Raw genomic sequence first — 25,647 nt, forward strand, 5'->3', positions numbered from 1 at the left:
TAGATAAGGTCAATATAAACAGTCTACATAGATTAAGATTGCCTAATACTGGACTATTTTTATCAGCTATGGATCCCCAGTGTAGGTAAGAATGTTGTTCAAAAGCTTTAACAAGGGATCAGGGAGCACTCTGAGAGTCCTTAGTCTTAGTTCTTTTCTGCATCCTATTCTGTGCTTTTTCTATTAAGAAAATAATTGTTTGCCACAGTTTTAGCTCTAAAGTCCAGCAAAGAATACTAAATGTATCAGAAAACAGGAATGTTAAAGCAGGCATGTATGCTGGCACATGGAAGGAGAGTCAAGGCATATATGAAATCAGCTGCTAAGTGAGCAGAAGGAAATAATTCAGCTGCAAATAGAGGATAAACCAAGATAGAGAATTTCTCCCATCAAAATAAGCTTCTTTTCCACTTAGTACTACCCCTCAATGGCCTGGAAGTGAAGTGAACCAGTACTTCACCAGTAGTGAAACAGCTTACTTCAGCCTGTTCCTTTCCAGTGATACACCTGCTCCTAGAATGAGACAAATAGGCTTTTTTTCCTTACAGAGTAGAAACCAAATTATTCTAAATTATTTGAGTAGAAATTATTCTAATTATTCTAGAGTAGAAACCAAAAAATTTATAAAGGAAATGTACAGCACCTTTGCTAGAATTCTGCCAGAAAAATAATCGGGGTAGACGTGGATGTGCAGCTGGGGTGAGAAGGATGGAGCTAACAGAAAGCATCTGACAGTAATCCAGTAGGTGTTTCTGGCTTGATGTAATGCCTGAACATGAACCTTTGATGTGCAACTAATTCCCAACTCCAGGGCATGCTTCAGACACCAATAATCAGTGCTAACCTTGCTGATCTGGGCAAAGGAAAGCAAGCTATCAGCTCCATAGGGAAGCTGGGGCAGGAGGCAGAGGGCTGACCCCAGTAGCTGGTCTGCATCCCCCTTTTTTTGTGTGGCTTCTGTGACCTCCATTGGCCGATCAGTGTCATCCCTGGCATCTTACCTGCACTTCAGACTTCCACTTAACACTTGCTGTTTCTACAGACACGAGAAGGGAAACTTCCAGGGTCCTCCAGAATGTGAGGATTGTGAACAGGATCCAGTTTAACAGATTAATCCTGTTCCATTGCCTGCAACGGGACTACACTGATACTAGATAAAGATCTGTCTGGTGATCCAGATGAGACAAAGCTTGAGAATAATTACCAGCTAATTAGGTCTCCATGGTCCAGCTGTTCTTTTGGTTGAATCAGGATAAGTAAGCAGTTAACAGTAAAGACTGACCTGGAGCTCATAGCAGCATAGCTGCTCCTTGAAACATTCAGTGTGGTTTTTATATCTATGCATCTAGTAAAGGCACAACAGTGACTGCCTCAATCAGGAAAAGGACAGTGACTTAAGTTGTACTGGTAAGCCACAAATGACTGCTGGGAAAGGCAAAAAGCAGGTTAAAGGGTTTTTCTGCTCCTAATTGTTTTAAGCAGAACTGGTATGGCCACATTGCTACAAGATTCTCCTGGGTACAGGAGTACAAACAACTCTGTTGGGTTCCAAAGGGCTTTATTTGTATGAGGCAGTAGTTCAAGCAGAAAGCAGTTTTGCTCACCTTGGGCCCAGCTGTCCCTTTGTACACACAAGTCACAGCAGCTACTGCAGCCCCCATGGAGGGCTGGGAGAGACCAGGCTGGTTCTGTTTGCTTCCAGGGCTGAGCTGACTTCTATCAGGAGACACAGGTCTCTTGGCAAAGATCTTGGGCAAAGATGTCAGCTGCTGCTTCCTCTCTCCTCTTCAGGGGATTTTTGAGGTCCTGGGGACTAGCACCCAAACAATCTGCAAAATAAGGAAAGGCAAAGTGTTCCTGGGCTGGTGTTTGTAAACTTCACCCAGTTTTGCTTTACAAACAAATAATTGCTCTCAGCTCTAAGATGAGGACTTGAACTGTTCTAAATACATGCAAATAGAAGAGGATGACAATGTTATCAAGACACAAACTGATTAGAAGTCTTGGACTCTTTCTGACCTTTTCACACTACACTTCAAACCCAAAGAGCAGCTTGCAGGTCAGAGTAACAGCAATCTGTTTTCTGTGACAGATTTCAGTGGGATCTCCAGAGCCTTCCTTCCCACTCAATACAGATGGAGTGGTGGGTGAAGGTAGTCCAGCACAGGCTCACTAACTTTGCAGTAAAGGTATTGATCAGCTGAGAATCCCTGTTCTGCACAGCCTGCTGCTAAAGCTTGCTCCTCTGGTTGTGGTGGCTGCTGGCACTCTATCTGAGGCACTAATGAATCGGTATTATAATAATAATAATAATAATAATAATAATAATAATAATAATAATAATAATAATAATAATAATAATATGCTAAGTTTGAGAGGACTGTTTGTCAAACACAGGGTGGTGTGTGTGGTTAGGATAGATAGCACCAGAGAAACCCAGATGCTGGCTAAAGAGGCAAGAAAACAAATGTCCCTTTGGTCTGCTTCAGCCTCAGATGCCATCCAACCCATGTCCAAACATCCAGACAGGGCTGCTGTGTTCTCATAACCAATTGACTCTCCCTTCTGCAAGTGGTGGGTCACAGACATGTGGGTTATTCATGTTAAAAGCCAGGCAACACAACTCTTCCATAAAAGTCCAACAGACAGACACATTAACCCCTGTAATCCCTTCCTGCGGTGTATATGACGCCACATAGATTTATTAATTAAACCCTGTTATCCGGTGGCCACTGTCAATTAAGTATTTCCTTGTAATGTGAATAACGAGGGCTCATTCATTAGCAAATGTTTCCATTACTTTTAAGGCTGAGCCTCTCTGAAGACTCCTCTTCCCCAAAATGCAGCACAGCTTTTTTTTTTTTTTTTTTTGCTTTTTTTTTTTTTTTTTTTTTTTGTGAGATTCTGGGTGAAGGAAAAAGATGGAGACGTAAAAAGGGGGAGAGACAGATAAAGGATCTGATGCTAAACTGAACAATAAATAACTGCTCATTGCTGTGCCCTGGGAGGACATCGTGCCATCTGCAAACACCACTTGTTTCAGGAGATGGATGCAATTCCTGGCTCTGCCACTTGCCAGTCCTGTGACCCCAGAAAGGCTGCAACACATCCCTACCTTTTTAGTCGCTGTTCTCTGCTCAGCCAGCTCTCTGGGGAGCTGCACGTACAGCTGAAAAGAAAGAACCTTACACAGGAGGCCTGCACCTTGCTCTATGCTCTGAAAAGCAGCCTCACCCCACTGGGTCTTCAGGGGACCAACTGTGATGAGGTCTGAAGCTGGTCTGAGGTCTGTTGCTGGCTCAATAATTCCTTGCAAGGTTTGTAGTGCTGACATCCTTAAGGTGCCAGCTTCCTGAGATATGCTAGCAGAAATATAAGCACATCTCTGTCAGATGAACTCTGACTGCTGAGAAGATAAACCACCAAAGGACTGAAAAAAAAGCACAAGATGCATCTTTCAAGCAGCATCTGTCAGAAGAAAAATGTCATGATTTTAAATGAGTACCTGAAATCCCTTCAGACCTGATGTGATTTTTAGATCACTGGGGTTTGGTAAAACTGATCTAATAGAACAATTAATCCACTCTGAATGTAACCAAGGGTTCTTTCCAGCAGCTGCCTCAAGAGAAAAAAACCTGACTGAATCCAAAGCTTTTAATAAGAACATGCCTGCCAGTTGTGCTAGAGCAGCTGCTGAGATGGAGCTACAGTTCCCCCTTCTGGATAAATTTGCAGTTGCGAGTCCTTTTAAAAAAAAGTTAAAGCTGGGTTAAGGCTCTTTGTGAATAAAGCTCAAAGCTCAGCATGCCAGACAACTCACAAAGTCTTCATGTCAGGGAAAAAAAATAATCAAAGCGTATCTGGAGATAGTGAAAAATAGCCAAAGGAATTAAACTCAGCCAGTAACTTGTTGGCTAACATAACCTGGGTGCTGATACCAGTGCTGCAGTGGTGTTACATCTGTGTACAATCATCTCAAAGCTTTACAAGAGAAAGGGCAACCTCTCTAGAGGCAGAGAGCCTTCAGTTGCCAGAGGCCAGCTGCAAAGCCTGGAAATAGATGGGAGTGGAAATTTGGCTCCCATAAAAATGGGAAATATAAATATAAGGCTGAGAAGTTCCTGGGTGGTGTCCCTGTGGTGTTCCCTACCTGCTCCAGCCCCGGGGAATGGGGTGGGCAAAATCTGAAAGTCCTGAAAGCAAATCCTGAAAGAATCCTCCAGAAAGGATGGGAGTCAGATGTTCCCCTGCTCTCAGGTCCGGAGTGCCTGGAGCACATGGGTGAGGCAACCTTAGAGAATGAAAATCACTGGGAAAAAAAGACAGTGCCATCTGGTGACTTTTGGGAGAGCAGGGTCCCTGCTGCCACTGCCTGAGGCAGACTGCACACCCACCCTTCCCCACACATTCCTGGGACATTTCTAATCATAACTGTGAAGGGCATCCTGCAGAGCCTTCCTGAGATCAGGTTCCTCCCTACAAATGCCCAGTCCTGTGTCTGGAGCAGCACTGGAGTAAGCTGAGACACAGCTTGACTCACTACTGTCAAAGCTGGTATTTCATGGAGGGCCCATTAATGAAGTTTTTAATAGAATGTAATTTAGATTGTCAGGGTATTGCTGCATCTAGTCACAGCTGCATTTTTTTAAGGAAGCCAGCAAGAGACAGGCAAGAATAAAATTACCTATTCCTTGTCCTTTCTTCTGAATCATTCTACAGAAACATACATATATAATCAATCATAGAGAGTAAAAAATAGGATGATTCTTAAGAAGACCACTGTTACTTTTTCCCTTTCTAGTGTGTCAGCATGTTCACACAATTTAAATTTGAGTGAAGTGAGTAGCTCAGCACATGGCCATGTCTGCTCAGTTTCTTATCATGCATTCCTATCTGTCTATCTAACCTAAGATGCTTTTAAAGGACCATCATCAAAATATTTAAGTGCTGCCACAGGATCTAATTACTAATCTTCAGGAAGAAAACTGGCTTTGCTGCAAGTTGGAATAAACCCCCTTTAAACCTTTATGAAGCAGAGGCTGCAAAGTGTATGTGCATAAAAGCATAAAACTGTTTCTCTTGTGCAAAAGTCTGTGAGCAGATGATGCAACATAAAACTATTGTTTGATCAGAAATGGTGGTGTTATTTTATACTGCATGAGACCATGAGTCATTAAAACTGTGTTGTACCACATCCAAGAAATGGTTTGTATTGGCCTTTGTTATTCATCACTTTCTTTATTGGTTGGCTTATTTTTGTTTTGAGCCTGGGAGCACAGAACTTGAGTGCCCTACACGTGTGACTGGATTCTCTCTCACAGCATCCACAGATCACACAACACTACAAATGTCTCTACATGCGGGGAACTGGAGAGAAAGATGAGGAATGAAAGATGAGGAATTTCTAGGGAAATAAGAGTGATTTGCAGGGCAGCACTCCAAATGCAACCAGATGTCTTGTGTCCTAGTCCTTCTCTGCAGGATCTCTGCTCATCTAAAAAGTTTTTTCCCTTGTCTCCTGACAAGCCAAGGACAGGTTCACCAGCTGGACCAAATAAAATCATAGCCAACCTCTGCATCTCTCTGGTCAAAGAATTTATTAAAACTGTGGTTTTCATAGTGGATCAAGGGTTGGGCTTGATGATCTCAGAGGTCCTTTCCAACCTGGCTGATTCTATGATTCTGTTCAGGAGCAATAGGGACTCAGTGTGAGATCCAGACTTTGCTGTACAAAATGGGGGAACAGAGGACATGGGGATGAGACTGGGATGAGTCTTTCACACTTGTTACAAGAACCATCTTGCCTAAGTCACTGCTAGCCTTATATTTGGTTCCTGCTTCTCAGGAATATCAGGAATATCTCACATATCCATATGCCTGGACACTTCATCACAGACATGAATAGGCTCATGAATCACATGAAAGAACATGAAAAGTCTTGAGTCCAAGTCAGTCCACATAGGGTTCCTCAGCTCTGATTTCCATCAGGCAAAGTACAATTTTGGGTGAACACAGTCTGATTTACAGTTTGTGTGGACTCAGTCAGGTTGTAGCAGTACATTTGTAGCTAAAAACCAAACCCTTGTAGCCAAATGTCTTGTAACTGAAATTCCACTCTCATTTTACACCAAACTAGGTTTCTAAACAAATCTATATAGACAGAGTCTTATCTGAATAAGTGCCATCTGCTTTCTCCCATGGACAGAAGTATAACCCACATAATCTAAGTCCAAACCCTGCCTTCTCTTCCCATTATTCAAGTCATCCTTATTTCAACAATTGCAACACCAAGTTAAAGCACATTCCATGGAGTTATCCAGATGGCTCAGTGCAGATGTCCTTAAACTGCTCTGGTTAGGGATTTTGGCTTGAAACAGCATCTTCAGAAAAGCATCCACAAAACCTTCATTTGATGGTGTCCTGAAACAGAGAACTCACCCAGCTCCTGAGATGTGCCAACTCAAAATCTAAGTTTTACATCTAATTTGAATGCACTCACATTTAGCATCCAAGTGCTGGTTTAATAAGACTGTTTAGCAGTCTTGTTTGATTTCCATGTTACAACTTCTACTAAATATTTTGCTTTTTAGTCCATTTATAAAAATGCCTTTTAAATCAAACATTATAATTTTGCAAACTCTTACACAGAGCAGGATTAATAAAAACTAAAAGCACACTGATCGCTGCAAAGCCATTTCAAAACACCCACTTTCACCCCCTAGTTTGGCTGGCCTGGAGTTACCAAAGATGCTGCTGCCCTGGCAGGGTTCCCATCAGCTCATGGACCAGAGGGATGAGGAAAGCAGCAGAGGAAGCTGAGCCTGGCCATGCTTTCCCAGAGCAGCCCACCAGATGGCAATGCTCCAGAGCTGAGCCTCAGAGCCAGCACCCCAGCATCACCTCTTAGGGGTGCAACATGAGGCAAGGGCACTGCCTCAGCCAGGGAAACCTGAGGAAATCAAAGACCAAAATGCCCTTGAGCTTTGCAGAAGAATTCAGGCTGAACAACTGCACCATAAAGAGCAAAACCATCCCTGTGTGGCCTCTTCTCATTTGTTTTTCCCCTCTTACTACTATTAGAGCTGGTTTTATTTTGGAAAGCAATAGTTATTTTCAGAAGATGGCACTCAGCTAGGATGAGCACTCCTTTTGCTGGATGCTGAACTGCCATGCAATAAAAAAACATCCCTTTCACCATGATTCCACAATCTAACATTGTTTTGTTTCTTGGGGGGCAGCACCTTTCCTATCCTAGCAGCTCCTCTGAAGAAATCAGAAGGAATCTCTGCATACCTGGGGAAAGCTGCCTGTTTCCTACCAGGTGGTTTGCATGGTACAGTTGAGGGGCTTGAATGACCACAAATAACACTTCTTCTGTTCCTCTTCTTTTTTGTATTCTCCTGTATATTATAACATTATATTTGTTACAGTAAAAACCCTACAATATAAAACAATCTCAGGCTAAAGGGCAGAGAAAACCTTTAATGGCTGAGTGTGTGAACTATCATTCTAAAAAAGCACATGAAACATGTAAAGCTTAACAGAACAACCTCTTAAAACCCAGCCCTGGGAGACAGATGGAGAGGTGGTGTTCTAAAGGGACAGAAACCGAGAAGTCCTTGCATGACCTTCTGAATTCTGAGGTCAGGGCTTGCAGAGCTGAACCCCCTGCCCAGGCAGAGAGCTCATCCAGGATGCCAAGCTCATGATCTCCATTTCAAGGCATCCTCCTGCTCTGTGGAGCCTTCCTGCTGGAAACTCACTGCCCCACCTCTGCTCTCTGACCAACGAGACCATGGAAAGGTCAGACCTCAGCTCTGGACTTATAAAAGTGAAGGAGAGCAGGGATGGAGCTGGATGCTGAGTGCCAAGCAGGCAAGCAACAGCAGGGGGAGGTATCAGGCCAGAGAAATGAGAATAACCAAGAGAAATTCCCAGCCCTGTGATACTTAACAAGATAATCATGGTGGTCCCTCTGGGTCTGCATGTCTCCCACTCTCATCTCCCACTGTAGGAGACAGTGAGCCCTGAAAGTTCTTGTGCAAAAGGAAGAAAATGCATTTACAGGCAATCTACAGGACAATCCTTTGTGTGCATATCTGTGAGCTCTTGAAAGGACACAGTTCCTGGAGGGAACAGGTAGAAGGTTTCCCCTTTGGGTGTACTTTGAAATGCTTCTGATCTCATCCCCACCATGCAGGTCTAACAGAAAAATACAGTGATGCCACGTGCATCCTTGGAAGAGGATGCAGCTCTCATTCTCCCAGTGCAGGGATACTCTGAGCAACCAGAGGTCCTGCAGAACACATCTGGAAACACTTACATCAGCATCTGGAAGCTGTCATGAGCTGCAATGAGACACAGTTGTTTAATTATTCTGGGTCCACATCCTTTGCCACTGTGAAGCTGTCAGTGGCCATTCAGCCTCCTTGGCAGAGATTCCAGCACACCAGCCCTGCAGGCTACTTGTCATATGCAGCACTTGTGGTGGGACAGGAAACATCAGCTTTATCTTCAGCCTTGCCCTGATGGCATCCAGCTCAAGTGAACAACTACAGGATATTCACTGGTGCAGCAAGAAGAATAAAATAGCAAGGAAAAGATCTTAAATACTCCTAGAACAATAGCCCTGTAACAGTCATAGTTTATTTCACCACCAGACACACATGGAGATTTCATTCCACAGCATCAATCCATTCTTTCATGACAAGTCCATCCAGAAATTTATTTGCAGCATGTGTATGGTTATGAGATATCCTGGAAGAGGAAAGGAGCAGGGAAGTACCCAGGACAGAACTCTTCTTTACCATTATATTCTCATCACCTCATGCACTCTTGCCAGTGTCAATGATCTTGTCAGGGAAGGGTGATCTTGTCTTTTTTGTCTCCCTATTTCTTTAGCAGCCTCTTTGCTTGCTCCTGGGAGTGAAGGAGTTAAGCAAACTCTGCATTTTGCTCTTAGCACAGAGGGAGAGAAGCTAAGGATTCTTGCTCATTATCCCAGTGCTGAACTTGGGGGCTGAACTTCCTCTGGAATCGTTTCCATCTTCCCTTTCCGCCTCCAGCAATGCCTCTGAGGTCAGTGTCCTGACCAAGGATGGATGGGATGGGATGGGATGAGAGCAGGAGGGAGGTTGATGCCCACGCTCAGTCAATTGGGTCAGAGTGGGATGGTGTTAACAGGAAGCAGAGAAACGTGAGAAAAAAAGAAAAAAAAAGAAAAAAAAAAGAAAAAAAAAAAAAGAAAAAAAAAAAAAAAAGGAATAAAAATAATAGAAGCCAAACCATCTGGTTTGTTGAGAAGTTCTGGGGAAAAGAGAAAACATGAAAGTACACAGAGGGATACAAAAGGGCAGAGTGCACTCACGCAACCGCAACCCTGGCTCCAGAGGCACAAATGAGACGTATAGAAAATGCAAAGGAATGAGAAATCATTAAACCAGGACCAAATTCCTAAGGAGACATCTAAAGAGCTCAGCTCATGCTGCAATAAGCAGCCAGATGGCTGTGTATCCCAGAGAGACGCTGCTGGGAAAGGAAATGGAGAGGGAAAGAGAGGGAGAGCAGGGTCAGTTATTCATGACTCTTCCATTCCCAGTGAAAGAGGAAAAGGAAATGGAGATTAAGAGAGGTCCTCACTGCCCCAGCACTGACTGAGCCAGCACAGGAGGCAGAAGAAGCCAAAGAATGTCTTTGAACCTCTTGTGGACACATTTTTCTTGCCCTTGTCTCATTCTTTCCCACCATTTCACCTCCCTTTTTTTCCTCCCTCTCCATTTCTGACAGTCCCTCTGCACTTTTCCAGAGGCCCAGAGCAGGGATTAGTTTATAGCACCCTAAGCCAAGTGTCATAGTCTCATGTCCTCTATTCTTTTGGTATTCTAGATTGAAATCCCTCACAGGCCACAGCCAAGCAAAGGGGAAGCAGTGGGAAAAGCTCTTACTCTTACAAAAAGTGCTCTCTGGCAACCCCAGGGGTCCATAGGATTTTGCAGATTCATCTCCCCAGTGAAAATGGAGGGAAAAAAAAAAAAACAACACTCTGCTAATAAAGTCATACAGGTTTGGACTTGCCACACCAGGACAGTTATGGGAAATACCATAAATTCAGGCTTGCATCAATCAGCTGAAAATCAGTTAGCTGGTCAGACAGCCCTGCCCCAGCAGGGTGAGGGGCAGCAGCAGGAAAGCCAAAATCAGAACTACCTGGTGCCTCATCTGCCTGGCAAAACAAAACCAAAATAAAACCCAAACCAAAACAACCCAAAATATTGCTCTGTGTTGCTCTAAGCTCCTTTTCATTGAATAATGTTCTATTGCCTGTACAGAGTCCTTGAGTCTTCAATTCCATTTGAAGTCTACGAATACCGGGGGAGCTGTGTTACCTAGGAAGTGGCTGTCTTAAAGGCACACAAAGTTTGGGCATTTAATTGACATTAATCAAGTCCTTTTACTCCTCATGTGGAGTAAATAAACAGAGACTGAGTGTCCATTGGGAAGGAGCTTCATGGGGGTGCAGAGTTGTTCCTCCCCTCTGCTCCTGGACACACTGCTGACCAGAGTGACATTTTCCTGCCAGACTGCATGGAGCTCAAAGGGAACTGGAGAAGCTAATGGAAAGTAAAATATTAGGAGCAGTATGGTATTATCACTTGGAATGCCAATGGGATTCCTGGAGAAAACATTACCAGGAGCATATTCCCAGTCAGGCTGTAAAGGGCTGACAAAGTTTGTTCTGCCCAGGAATACAAAATGCAAGAGGAAAGGGAGATGGCTGCCTAGCAGGGGGAGACACAAGATGCAGGCTGCAAATTACATTCCCTCCAACACCATTAGATGTTAATACACCAGGCTGATTTAGCCAAACTTAAAAAAAATATATTATATTCATGAAAGGCAAAGAAGATTGGTTTAGCTTTCCCCCTCTTTGTTCTGTACGCTGCCTACTTTACGCTGAAAAGTTATTAATTCTTCTAAGCTTTTTATTTTTAGGATTGCTGTTTGTAAATTATTTTCCCTTTCACACGTGTCAGCCTTTAGAAGGAGATTAAAGCCTGCTGTTAGGAAGATGTTGGTAGTGCTCCTGTCCCTGGGTGCTTGAATGACAGGGTGCAGCACTTTGAGAAGTCAGCATTTTGCAGGCTGTGTGCTTTCATCCTTGCTTTGAAGCTTTTAGAACCTGCTGACTAAGCAGGGAAAATAAAGAGACCAGGTAGGGGGAATGGCTGAAGCAGGAGGAAGATGCCTGACTATCAGAATACCTTTGGTAAAGGATCTCTTTTTTCTTTTTTTACTGAAACTGTTAAGAATGTTGTGGATGGTTTTGCCATCACTTCAATCTTGAATATTAACAGAAATAATAGTTTCATGGATAAAATAGTAAACAAGATAGTGCAAGCAGGTATAACAATATTGTTAAGTCACCACATGATCCATAGAAAACTAACTCATCTGTAAAAAAAACCACTTGCTTTGCTCTCCTGCCTTTTGAAGCTCTTTTGGTGCCTCCCATGCCCCACTCAGTGTCTCTCCCCAGTGGGATTGCTGGGTCTTGAACCACCACCACAATGGGAAAAATCAATGGCATGGGCTGAATCCTGGAACACAAAGCTTGGCCACGACTGTATCATTTCCACTCAGCAGGCAGACAGACTCTCTCCTGGCACCTCCAAGAGCAGGGGGCCTGTTTTACTGACTGGCTCAGATTCCAGATCCCCTAGAGCAATAGAAATTGAAATGCACTGTCCAGAAAGATTTAATAAAATAATCTTCCACCCACAAAGATGGGCAGCAAGCCACCCTCCCTTTGCCTCTGCCTAGCAACATACCTTGGCTGACAGGTGATCAGAGCCTGAGAAAGCTCCAACACAGAAAGAATGATTCTGCTGAGTCAAAGCAATTGCAGGAGAGAAAACGTTTGCATTTCTGAGCTGTAGCAGTAACTGAGACAAATGCACCTTTACCTGCATATTTATGCATTTGCAATATTTCATACTACAGAACAGCTCAAGCTATGCAAGCTTTTCAATGAAATTTGCCCTACCTTTCTCCCCAGTCCTGCTTTTGAAGCCAGAAATCCCCATCTCCTTGCCAATAGTTATTACAGATCTAGACTGCATCATCAGAATATAAAAAGTTTCAGCTGCATCTTTGTTGGAGTTTTCCTTGACTTGTTTAATGAGGTGCAGGGTATTTTTATTATCATCTGTTTTGCAGAAGCATCTGGGCTCCCCAGCCACAGCTCTGCAATACCAGCAGCTCCAAACACACAGAAAAATGGCAAAAGGCTGTCCCCACAGAGCTTTATCTGGTCAGACTTGCTGAATCCTCCTTGTGACCCATACACAGCTACATCTGACATCTTTAGAAAGTGATTCCCTCTTCCAGTTATCTTCCTTCTCTAGGAAGAAAGCCAGTTCATACCAAATTAAACTCCACCAAGCCATCCAGCTGGAAAGGAGACCTAGATCTGTCCTCATTGCAAGCAGGAAAAGGTTTGAGTCCATTACAAGTGATGAAAAATTCCCAGGGGATGACATCACTTATTTGGGAGAAGCCCTTTCAGATGCCCTTTTATGCTTCTTACACTTCTGTGTCATTTGTATTATATTCCATGTCACAGTTCAGTCCCAGACTGGACACTGCACAGCACAGTGCAATGATGCAAAAATAACCACAACAAACAAACAAAAGCCACAAAGGAATTTGCTAAAGCCCCTGCTTCTAGGGCATTCTGATAGATGGGATTCCCTAGCCAGATTTTTTTTTTCTTCTGTCTTGGAAACTTTATCTGTGCAGAACTGAACAACACATACACTTCCCTGGATTTCTGGATGTCCAGCAGCAGCCTGGATCAGCTAGTTCTGTCTCCAGGACTCCTGAACATATCCTTTGGGTATGCAAAGCTCATCCCTGCAGCACCTGCAGAGCAACAGAAATGCTTCCAGGAAACTTCAGAGCTATTAAGCATGCAGCTCCCAGACAATCTGCATATGCAGAGGGAAACACATAATACCTGAACAGAAACATGGCAGTCCCACACCTCCCTGGCAACCCAAACACCATCATGGTAAGAGGGAGTTTGATAAAAGGCTCTGCATGTAGAAACCCAGCACATCAGCAGCTATGGGACTGGTACCTTCCTGCTGCCTCTGTCAGGTGCCTTAGATTGTTCTGTGCTGGGACAAGCCCCAGCAATTCAGAAATATGCTCACAGGTTCCAGTCCACCCTTTGGCAACTGTGTTGGTTCTCTCCTAGATCCAACAGACCTGTTTTATCAGCCTCTTCCTCACCTCCCAGAACAAACTGCCCCTGCCAGCCCCACTGTCCAGCTTCTCCACCTCAGGGGAGGTTTTACAGTCCATGTAGTCACAGCTTGCTTCCTTAGATATGTCCCTTTGGGATGGGGCAACACCCTGAAGAACTGCTGCAGATATCCACTTCAAGAAGAATTTTCTAGAGATAGAACAGGCCAGACTTTTCAGCCAGTTTTCATGTCTGTCATTTACTCTCATCATTAAACAGTTTCTTCCTCAATACAAGGAAGAAAAAGTGTGGCAAGAAGGAGCAAAGGGACCAGACATCTCTCTGGAATGAGTAAAGAAATTCCATTAATTGAACAGCTCCTATTTTGACACACCGAGTTATTAAATCTTGAAAACTGATAGAATATCTCTCTAGACAGAGCACTGCTTCCTGGGTGCCAGGATAAATACCAGAGCTTAGGCCCTGGTTTTCAACACAGATGCATTTTCCATGCCTACAGGCAAGAATACAGCTGCTGGTGATAAAGAAAATGTTTAGGGAAAAGCCCAGAACAGAAAAGGTGGATCTGAAGGTAAAGGAACCACAACTGCTGCACACATGCAGGTGTTCAATAACCACGCTTTAAAGAGCATTAATTTAGGGCCTATACCTCAGTATTCCTGGGAGCTCTTCCATTTTACACTGCAACTAGATTGTTTTTACCCTGAGATAGCTGGGAGCATTGCTGTTGATAACTAATAATCATCCCTTGCACATATGTAGCATCTTTCATTTAGGAGTCTCCAAGCACTTAATGAGCAATGATTAATTAACCCCGTAACATCTTACTGCTGTAATTAAAGCATCTATAGAAGGAATAATTGCACCACCAGTGGTTCCAGTTCCAGTCATTTCATCAAAATGCAACAGCTATGTCACAGCATTTTGTAGTGCAACACAAGAAACAGTAACAGCCTTAAAAAGAACCTAAAAAGTCTTGGTTTAGGCTCCAGAGAGAGATTCAGGAAAGGAGGATGTGTGCAGGTAATTCATCAGTATTACAGAATTTGTGGCAACATGCTTTAATACTTCTGGTTTATAGATATATTAATCACCAGTATGATTTTGTTCATCACATTCACATTAGGTTAAAAGCACCTTGTAGAACCCCCAGAGAAGCCTGGAGCTGCAGTTCCCATAGAAACAGTCAAGGTTTTTAACTTCTGAGCACAAAGTTTATGGAGCAGTTTGGCAACACTGCCATGGAAAAGGCAAATGAGTTTGGGTGTCTAGCTGATCATTCCAAATAGGTTTGAGACTTCCAAGGGAAAAAAGAAACAGCATCAAGGAGCATGTAAAGTGCTATTACCTCAGACTCCTGGGCCAGCCCAGGGATAATTCACATTTCATTATTGGGTTGGATGAAGAGCTGTCTCCCATTTCTTATTTTTCTACTGCTGTATTAGTTTCTTTCCTGCCCCTTTATATCTCCTTTTCAATAAAAGCTGCCCTTCTTCCCATACAATTATGACATTGTATTCCAAGACGAAGGAAAAGGGAATTTGTTCCTACAGAGAGCTTTCCTCTGCACACAATGCTTTAAGGCATCTGCCTGGATTTATATAATCTGACAGCTAAAAGATGCAACAATAATAATGACATTGCCATTTAATAATAAAGACTTGCCATTTTTTCCAGCAGCTCTCAACGCAAAGCAGCATTCATCTTCAGCATTAAGTCTTAAACCATTGCCAGTGTTTTTGTAATGGGAAATGTTCAAAATTCCCATTTTGTAAATGGGAAAAGAACTTGCAGGGTGCCACAGGAGTCTGCAACACATTTAGGAACAGAGTCCAAATATCCAGATAATTACAGTAAGGCCTAATCTTTCCTTATTTACTTTTCACTATGCAGTTAAAGTGTGTTTCTAATGTGCTGGTTTGTAAGAAGTGGCAGTACTTCATGCCTTGTTGCTCTCTTTCCAAGCCCACATCCCATCAGACTGGATCAATACCTGACCCTGCAAGAATACTCTACAGCAGCACTTGAAATCCTAAACCTTGCCACGTCATACCCAAGGTTTTCACAGGGCACTGGATCACAGCAGTAGAAAAGTACTGATAATGAGTTACCCTGTATTGTTACAGATGGTAATAAGAGACTGAAACCTCAGCAGGTATAATTTAGCATAGTTTTATTCAACATAGAAACTCTAGCCCAACTTAAACCAGTACAGCTGTGGTAGCAAGACTCAAAGGAAGTATTTAACGTGCAGAAAACCATCAAGATCTGGAGTTTCATCAAAATAGAAAGATAAGTATCTTGCTTCAACATTTAAGCCAATCTTTGGAAAAGGCCCAGAACAAGACTGGGGGGTGAGATTTTCCCCACACACTCACTCTATTGCCTAAACAAAGAAGAGCCAGGTTATTTCCATCAAAGCTCTGCCTTGTGCTGTACAAAGAGCAGAGTGAGTTCTGGCACTGCTTGGACCTGAAAGGTGACATTGTCACCACACTAGTGGCAATGTGACAGCATTGAGTGTTCACTCAAGTCTGGGCTTGTATTGCCCCCAGATCCATCCCTGCAAAAGCAGCAGCAAAGGGTTGTGACTTCCCAGCCTGGAAGGCTGCAAATGCACCAGCTGCAACTTCAGCCATCTGGGTAACCTCAACTGGAAAGTTTTAGCATGTTTCACACACCAATCCCTCCTGAACAGGGAACTAACGAGAGGCAAAAAATGTGTTGTTAATTAAAAGCTTCTAGAATGCCAAACCTCTCCATGCTCCAGCTCAAGTCAGCAGTTTTGCTGGGCTTGGTTTAGGCTGCAAACCAGTCCACAGCCTCTGGCAGGAGTGTTGAGCTGTTTAGAAAAATGTTCAGCCAGAATTTAACCCAGTGTTAAGAGACACCCACATCTTGCTTAAATTTCTCAGACAGCTTGCTCCTGCTTATGAAACATTTGACATGGCAGAGCTCTGTCAAACAGCTCATGGGTGGTGGGTTTTTGTCTAGAGGACCCAAGCCAATGGTAAAAACATGTAAGAACTCCAGCTGATCTACTCAGCAGATGATCCCTGCAGTGCTGTGCAGAAACAGGCCCCAAACAGGTCATAACAGAATTCACCCAGCAAAAGGTCTGCCTTAGAAAGGACGTGTGCCTTTTGCAAACCAAGAGGCATTGCCTAGATTTACCATTATGGGGCATTGTTTGGTACATCAAAAATAAAACATGCTGGAGGAGAAGAATGGTGTTTCTGTTTTACAGAGCTTTGAGGATTCATTTCCGCTTGCAGAAAGCAAGCAAACCTCATCCAAATCAAAATGGATTTCCCTGTTGTTATGGCACACAGGAGAAAGAAGTTACTCAAGATTAGAAAGAAAAAGGGAAGAAAAAGAGACTAAGTCTCAGCATGCTGGTCAGGTCTCCCTTACTTCTGGTTGCCCAGAAGTTAAGAAAAGCAACAGAATCTACTTGTCATTGAAAAGTTTCTTAAAGTCCTCAGGTGGAATAACTGCACACTTGTAAATTGCCTCTTATGTGAAATCCTTGAGTTGAGAATCTCCTTCTTTTATGTAAAGCATCTATTATGCTGAAGAAGTAATTGATTGACTGCTGTCAGCACTACTATCACACTGGGTGTATTCTTCACTTAGAGACCTAGCTGGATAATTATAGCTTTAAAAATGAAAAATCTAAAAGACCTCACAGAGGGAAGGGTGGGTAACAGTTTCTGCAGCACTTGTTCCTCATGACAATTTAAAATAAAGGTCTTTTTAAAAATTCATGGGTTGTTATAGAGAAGACTAGGTATTAAATTAAATACATAGCATAAGGCATTCTTCTCTCATTTTGCTCTGAATTGGTGTACTGTATGGAGAACTTGACTTTCAAGGAATGTTCTTGTTTAAATGGCTTCATAAATTGGATTCCTTTGATGCTGTTTGCTCTTGCCTTCCTTAATCTCTCCTAATCATAATAATGATTTTTTTTGCCTGCAATGCATCTGACCTACTTTCACATTCCCCCTATCCTGCTGTTCTTTTCTGTCTATATTCTGTACTAAGTATCTGTGTTTCCCCCCTCTTTTTCCATTAAAAACAAAAACAAAATATGAAAATTTCTTCAAAAAAATTAAGATCCTCTGGAAAATCAGGAGACTTTTTACTCCTCACTACTCAACGAATGCTGTAAAACTCAGGCTAGAATTCTTCCCCTTTAACCAGTCCAGGCATCAACCTTTATCAGCCCCAAGACACTCTTAGTCTACATGGAATATGTATGACAGAGACCTAGAAAATGCAAGCAATACCATTTAGCTTTAAATCACTGCAGGGAAAACACTTCAGAACCTGTGTAGACTCTGCTAAAATCCAGAAGAGAAGAGCAACACCTTTTCACATCTCCAGATCAGCACTCACCTCAGTTTCTGCTGTAGCTACCTCTCCTCTTTTCCTGTTTGGTTTTGTTTTGGTCTTTGTTGTCTTTTTTTTTTTTTTTTTTAATTCTGACTCTGAGAAGCTGAGGCATAAAAACAAGGGAAGAGCAGCTGGTTGCATGCAAACCACTTCCAAGCACTTCCCTTGTTTTTCAAGGTGTTGTTTTTCAAGGTGTTGTTTTTCAAGGTGTTGTTTTTCAAGGTGTTGATGTGGACCACAGTGCTATGGCACAGAGGAACAGAGAACAGCAGCACAGGGAAGTGGAGACCAAGTCTGTTTGTAGCTCTTGACACAGATCAGAGCCAAAAGATGGGGGAGGGAACCATGTCTGAAGAAAGTCAGAAAGAAAGACTTAGGGACAGTTCCTATTTCTGCTCAGACCTCAATTATTTTCTTTTTTTGACCAACTCTCCTCTTCCCTGGAGATCACAAAAGGTAATAGAAAAGCAGCTTTTGCATCAAGAAAGTAATTTCTTTCTTTATTTCTGGGAATACTCCACTAGGACACTGTTAGCAGAGGTCTTGACTGCAGATTCTCATTTGAGAGTCAGCACACTCCTGCAGGCTTTGCACCATTCTGTATCAGTGACATTCCAGTTTTCACTTGATGTTTTGAGTGTCTTGTGACCAAACAAGTGAGTGCTATCTGCCCTGAGAAGGACTGTCTGGATGTGCCTGGTTTATGAGCTGTCCATCCAGCTGAGTTTGGCAGGAATCAAGCATGGACAAACTCTCTTGGTGGTGGAGTTTATGCTATGACTATGAAGCACTCAGGAAAAAACAGGTAACTGGGAATATGGTGTGGATTACCACCAGGTGAAGTGCAGTCAGTCTCAGAACTGGTCTGGACATTGGAACTAATACTGGAAGAGCAGCACAAAATTTGAAAAAAACCACCACAAACAACCCCAAAAAAACAGTCCTAAATCCCCTGGTGTATGCCAGTGCTTACCAATTGCTCAGGATTCCTGGTTTGCTGCAGAATGGGTGAGAAGAGAACCTGGGCCCATGTTCAGGTAACAAAATGTTTAAAGCCAAGCAAGCAAAGACAAAAGGACAAAAGGAATCAAAGTGTTGTATCTGATCCAAGGACACAAAGCAGTTAGGAAAACAGCCTCAGAAGTAAATTGCAATAAATGACAGGTACAACAGTGGTTACTGTGCAAGAAACCAAGTAGCATTACATAAAAAAAGGACCTAATTTAAAAGGGACAACCTTTAAAACACTGCATGCTTTCCACTGCCTTTAATGCTTTTGTGACAAACCATCCAGCCACCCTAATATTGCAGCATCCAAAGGGGTCTCACCTCACCATAAAAACTCTGAAATTACTTTTAGGGATGGCAAGTCCAAGTCCAATTCAGGCCACAGTTTGATCCAATGCTCTTAATGCTGGGTTCCCTTCAAACCCACACCCCTCTGCTGGGTGCTGGGTGCCACTCTAAGCACCAACACCCCCAAAAGCCACCATGGGGGTGGCTAACATCACCTTGCAGGGACTGAAAGAGCTTCTTCATCCAAAAGCTGTTCTTCTGCTTGTGCTGAGCATTCAGTGGATTAAATGCAGGTCTCATTCCCACTGGCTATCTTGCACTTCTCAGAAGAACTGCACAACCCCCCCTAGAAATGAGAAAAGAAAAGGCTCTTAGAATAAACAGGCTTTAAAAAATAAATAAATAAACAAAAAAGCAGCTCTTGACTAGATTCTATATGTCTAATAGCTAATTACAATGCTAAGTCATGGAATCTGATGATTAAAAAAAATTAGCTATCCCCAGAAGACACACAATCTAATAACTGTTCATTGCAATTCTAGCTCCTAAATCTGCTGCCCGCTGAGATAATGAAGAATGATTCAGTCAGACCCAGGCATCTTTTTAATTTCAGATGCAAAACTGCTCAGTGGTGTGTGAGGCTGCTACAGAGGGAAACCAGGTACAGCCCAGACTGCCAGGCAGGAGGAGATCCCTGTCCAGTTCCTTGGGGGCTGAAAGATGAGGAAAGAAAAAGGGCCATAATGAAGACTCAAGGGCAAAAATCTCCAGTAGGATTCCAGCTTAATTTTTGGGTTGATATCACTGCAGATATGTCCATGTGTTTATGTCCAGCACATTTATGGAAGAGAGGTTGATCCCACTCTGAAGATTTAGCTCCCTGTTAGCTTTCTTCTATCACATAAATCTTCACATTTACCTGATTCACTGGCATATATTTTTATTTATTTATGCTACTGGAAAACTGTACAGTTGCTCTTTGAGTAGCAATACCTGTGACCCTCCTCAATCCCTGAGCTGAGAACAAAGCTATTATTATATTACCTTCAAAAAATTAGTAGCAACTCCAGTGCTACAACATTAGGCAACAGAATTCCTGCCTATTAAATAAATTGGGATGTGCTTTCTGTTTTCTGACCTATTTAATCAACCTGTATTTTTGCAAGGGGCTGACAGCACACGGCTCTACTCCAAGGACAGCCTGAGAGTTTCCACATTGTAAGTGAGCTCCCCCAAAAAAGTGCCACAGATGATGCAGCATTTTCCAACAAGTTTCTAGCTGCAAAGAGGTGCACTTCCTATCCACCTCCTGCCAGAGGAGCTCACTGAGTAAAACAGATGCACAGCTTCTGAACTGGCATGTAAAGGATATATAAGGAACTGTCCTTGTAAGGGACATTTCTTATGCTTTTCTTGTTTATGTGCCCACAGGCCAAAATGCTTGGCTGAACTCTCTCTCTAGGATGCTCAGAGGGAAAGCAATCACATAAAAGCATTGCAGATTTGACCCAAGGCCAGTTTCTCCCCAGTGTAAGTTAAATCAATCACTAAAGGAACCTTTTAGCTAAATTCCCTGCTTATTTCTCACACTTTCTCTTTCCTACCCATTGCCCAAAGCCACCCTCAACCTTTTCCTTCCTTCCAGTGCTGTTTTTTTCTCCAGCTTGTCCCTGCTCCCACAGCCCCATAAGCTATCTGGCTCTCTCTGTGATGCTGCCTCTCCTCATCTGGGATTCTGGACCAGTGCCCAAGGGTCAGAGTAGCCTCTGGAGCAATCAAGTTAATCTGCTGGTTCAGAGTCAGCCCAGCACCAGCTTGGGTTCTGCAGACATTTTCTCCAAGAGAACTTTACTCACCCCCTTACTGCAATGCCCTGTAGGTCCAAAAAGCTGGATCAGTATCTCACAGCTGCTCTTGTGCACAGTTCTTACCACATTTTCTACTCACTCACACAGGGTTTCATCTGGTTTGGTGCAAGGACTTTTTCCATTGAGGACTTCTCCCTCTCCTATTCCAGACATCTGCACAGTAGCTGGATGCTATGGTTCCTCTATCAGGGGTTAAGCCACTCTCTAACAGAAATGGAGAAAATCTAAGATTCAAGATGCAAGGTACTGTGCACTTCTACTTGTCCAGCTTGTCCAGCTACACCTCAGGCCTGATACAATCTGTTCCCTCTCTTCAGGTAATGGAGAGGCACAAACAGAAACAGGCAGCTCCGGGCACACAGAGCCATTAATATACAAATTATTGCACAACATAATTTGTAGTAAATATGATGGGGAACAGCACTAAACCACTCACTGTGAAAACAAGGCAGGGGCTGGTCTGCCCTGCATATCTGATCTCCATTGCACAGTGCTTCAGATGATTTTTCTCAGCTAAAGAATGGGACTGGACTCCAGGGACTGGGTTTCCCTCAGCCCAGGATCTTTACTCACTTAGTGGTGTGCTACAAGTTTTAAAGGTCACATCCTTTCTCAGATTTTTCCTCACAGAGTGAATACAATGCCAGCATGTCCTAATTCACACTGCCTTTCCACACAGGCAGCTCTGGCCATTTATCCATAGGAAAAATAACCAGGTGTCAAGTTATCATAAACTGAGATCTTGAGCCCTTGCTTAGGAAGTCACAGAAGTGCAAATCAAGTGCAAAGTCTCCTCAGTCTTGCAGAGCCCCTGCTTACACACTTGAGTAATTCAGCTCAATCTCTGGGCTCATTACCAGAGCAAGCCAAGGCATCTCTCCACCCACGCCAGTGCCCATAACTACTTGGAAAACTGATGGAGCAATGCCTGCCTGACAGCTGGGCTATCTGGCTCAAATTATACTGAAAAAAACTTGCAAGTCTGCAAACTACCAGAAAATTGTGCACAAGTGGTCTGAAGAGAGAAACTCTGTGAGCAGCCAGGGCTTTGCAGCACTGTCCCACACCCCTTCTCACCAAGGTCACAGAAGCTGGAATGTGCCTTCTTGCCCTGAAGTTTGCTCTCTCAGGGAATCAGCCATGTGATTGACCCGAGCAGTCACTTGATTTCACAGATGCTTCATGGCAGTATAGCTCCAGGAACATTTGTGAGGCTGGAAGGGGAGGAATAAAGAGCAAGCAGTCAAAAGAGCAATTTTACTCTGTCCCAAGCACATCATCACATTTGCACACAAGGAGAAATAAGCCCAATAACTGGAAGAATTCTGTTCAGCAGCCTGTGCATTCATCTGGGTGGATTTGACCATCAAAGAGACAGGCTGGCAGAGAAAGTTACATTCTGCTCTGTTTGTATTTATACAGACTTGAACTTTACATATGCAGAGTCCCAGAGACTCTGGGTGTACACTAAGAATGTTTTGTAAACATCAAGATGTTCTGCGCCTTAAAAATCAATTTAGTCACTTACACTCCTAATCCTCATTGCCTCATAGAACCAAACACACTCTTCTCCACAGGGTGATGGAAAAATAACAATTTTAAAGTGGTGGGAAAATGTTCAAATCTTTGGGTAATGGCTACAGAATACAGTGAATTGATATTATTGTTTGCAAGCATTTTGAGTATGAATGCCTATCCCAGGCAAGTCATTTCAGAGGATGGTATTTTTTGTTACATAGTCTAAATGTATGGTTCATTAAGAATCTGATCTCAGCTATTCTGAATGCATCTCTTTGTCAGGCTAGAATTCACTTGGCTCTACAGTGTTGTGCATGTGGACACAAATGTGCTCCTCTAAAGCATCCCTACCAACTATGCTTTGGGATTTGGGGGGTGTTTTACCTTGGGGACAGCAGGGATCAGCCCCACCAAATCTTTTTAAGCCTTGGTAACATCTCTGAGATATTATCTCTGATGCTAACCATGCACAACACATATGCCAGCATCCCACCTGACAGGGCCATGTTATTTATTGTCCTGTTTATCACTTCTGCCAGAAGCCATGCAGCAGCAACTAGTTGTGGCAGCACCAGTGACAACTGCTCAGTAGCTATTCTTGGGTGTAAGCTGCATAGGGAGCAGCCACGTAGACACAGAATGGGATCCATTTCATTTTGTATGCACCACACCCTCACCTCTTCCAAGGATAAACAGCTTGAAAAACATATCTGTGGTTTTGATTTTGTCCTACGTCAGGCAGGAGGATCCTGATATCTAAATATACTAAAAAGAAAATAAATTAAAATCTAGCCATAAACTACTGTAGGGAAAGAAAACAAAGCAGCTCCCATTTCTGATGGATCTGAGCTGAGATGTCTGAATACAAATCTTTGGAGAATGGAGCACAGTGTATCACAGAGTGACCAGTTGAGCAATCACCCAGCCAGAGTCAATATATCCAGTGACAGGAAGATATACATTTATTCTCTGAAAACACGAGTAGGGATATTGGTCAAGACAGAGCCTTTGCCTCTCCTCCCCCTGAGTCCTCTCAAACATGCCAGATCTGTTACTGAAGTTACTTGGATGAAGTCTCTGGCCCTTATCACTAACATTTACTTTTGGGAAAAGAGGCAAGATTTCACACTTGATCCCTTAATCCTAACTGAATTACAACTGAAATGAAGATCAGCTTAATACTGAAGTCAATGAAACTAGCTGCATTTTTAGGCTGTTTCCTTGATGGCAAAACACTTGCTGGTTTAGCTTCATGAAGGCTTTCAGGCTGGTCTGTCAGTCTATCAATCCAGTAACTCCCCAGAAGCCACACTCCAAATTTAGAACCCCTATATAACAAGCTCTCTAAACATACAATAATAACCTGTCTGACTCCCACAACTCAGAAAGGATTTGTCTTTCTCCCTGGGTTATATATATCCAGCAGATTAATCTCTCAATGGTGGCAGGAATTGCCTCACTCATCTCCCAAATCTTAGCATGAGGCATGACTAAAGCTTGTGATCTGCCCTGAAACACTGGGAGGAAAGGTGCTATGGAAGTACAAAGCAGCTTTCAGGAGCAAAAATAGATTGTCTCTCACTCTTCCTTTCCCCCACCTTTTTAACACTTCTTTGTTGTGGGCCCAGTCTATTTTGTAAACAGTGCTCAGTACTGCTTGGCAATGGCATCAGCATCTTCTCAAAACAAGCATCTAAAGATCAGAAGGCATCTCAAAATGCAGCTGATTGTCTTAAGCGTTTATCCTTTCACTCCAAGAAAAATATTTAAGACAAGCAGAAAGTAAAGGAAGGAAAAATAGAGTGTTATCTCCCATCAACATCTTCTGAAAGCACAGCCAGGCCAGCTTACCATATAAAACAAAACTGAATGAGCTGACAACATGGAGCTGCTCTCTACAGTCTCCCTCAGCAGAGGCTGAGGCACTTTCCCAATGAACCCCCCCTCCAAACTTCAACAGTTATAAATAAGGAAAAATTCCCTTCTTTGGTTTACCTTGTCCAAACGGAAAAAAATTAAACACATAACAACCTATGTGGCTCAAAAAAGTCCTCACTTGGGAGAGACAAACCTTGTGCTCTTGATAACAAATAAATACAGACCAGTTTTTAAAAGCTGACACTAAAAAATCGTATCTGGAAGAGCTACCACCTGGCCAGATTCCTCCCTCTCATCATTTGGTTGTTTTTTTTTCCTGAAAAGCACTGGCTAACTTACTGCTGAGGTGATCAGGGCTGAGTGACCTTCAGATCTGACATGAAAAGGGCAGACAAGCCTTGGGGACACAGCAGAAACCTACAGCTGGCAAGGGCTGAAGCAATTCAGTAATTCAGTCCTTTCCTGCTTGGGTGACCAAGGGCTCTGCACTTCTTTCAAGTCAAAGCATTTCCTTGGAATAGCAAAGAGCCATTACAGCTTCCCAGAAAATTAGCAAGACCAAGGACTGATGAACAACAGAGAAAGTCTGAGATGGGAAAACACTGTACCTTTATTTTTTTTTTAAAGCAAAGATGTTCAGGCAAAAAGCAAAGGCAGTGAGCTTCAAATCACAAGCCACAAGGTTGATGGGAGGCAGTGGAAGGGGAAATGCAGCAGGGATCCTCAGCACTGAGTCAAGACCTTTCTTTGATCTCCTGTTTTCTCAAGCTGCATTCCCATATGCAACTCTCCATTTGTTTTTAGTTAGACATAATGAAAAATACTCTGCTTGGGAAGAGCAACAAACAAGCCTTGCAAAAATCACTCAGGGACAGAAAGTCAAAATAAGGAAGAGCTAAAGCTGCCAAAAAGATGATGGCATCTAATAATGAGGGATAGGCTCATCTACTTGGGGATACTCTGGGTATCTTTCATCCAGGACTTTCAAAGTCACTCAAATCAGGAATGGGTAGATAGGGATCACCCACTTACACATAACTAGATTTGGAACCAACAAACCCACATCCAGTGCCCCAAGGTTTTATCAGCAGTGAGCCATGTGGGCACGGTCCTGGCTCATCCCAATTTACTCATCAGAGCTGTAGGTTGTAGAACACACAAGCACAATAAATCACATGCTTTGTATCTTGTCATCATTTATGTATTTTGTGCATCCTCTTTTGCAGAGGATGATCCATATAATTGAATTCTTCCCCATTTTACGGGGTACTGCACAACATCTTCATAATTTGCCACCTCCTTACATGTGGAACCCCAACCCCACCCATGCTCTTAACTACTGCAGTGTTTTTAGCATCTGGCACAGCATATGCTGACATGAAGCAGTCTGCACATCTCCAAGCTATTGTTCCAGCCCATGCA

General features: G+C 43.0%; 1 long non-coding RNA gene across 2 annotated transcripts; it reads right to left on the reverse strand.

Moving 5' to 3' along the window:
* Window positions 1–1,555: 1,555 nt before the first annotated feature.
* On the reverse strand, window positions 1,556–25,423 carry LOC139807789 (uncharacterized). 2 transcript variants are annotated; one of them, XR_011730681.1, is made up of 3 exons: window positions 21,907–22,815; window positions 19,177–19,307; window positions 1,556–1,829 (listed from the first exon to the last, which is right to left on the reverse strand). It is a non-coding gene; the product is annotated as an uncharacterized lncRNA (long non-coding RNA). The 2 variants fall into 2 exon arrangements; XR_011730682.1 differs by lacking the exon at window positions 1,556–1,829 and having other exon boundaries at window positions 18,912–19,307; window positions 21,907–25,423.
* Window positions 25,424–25,647: the final 224 nt, after the last annotated feature.

This window comes from Heliangelus exortis, chromosome 26, assembly GCF_036169615.1.
Source record: "Heliangelus exortis chromosome 26, bHelExo1.hap1, whole genome shotgun sequence".
Taxonomy (NCBI): domain Eukaryota; kingdom Metazoa; phylum Chordata; class Aves; order Apodiformes; family Trochilidae; genus Heliangelus; species Heliangelus exortis.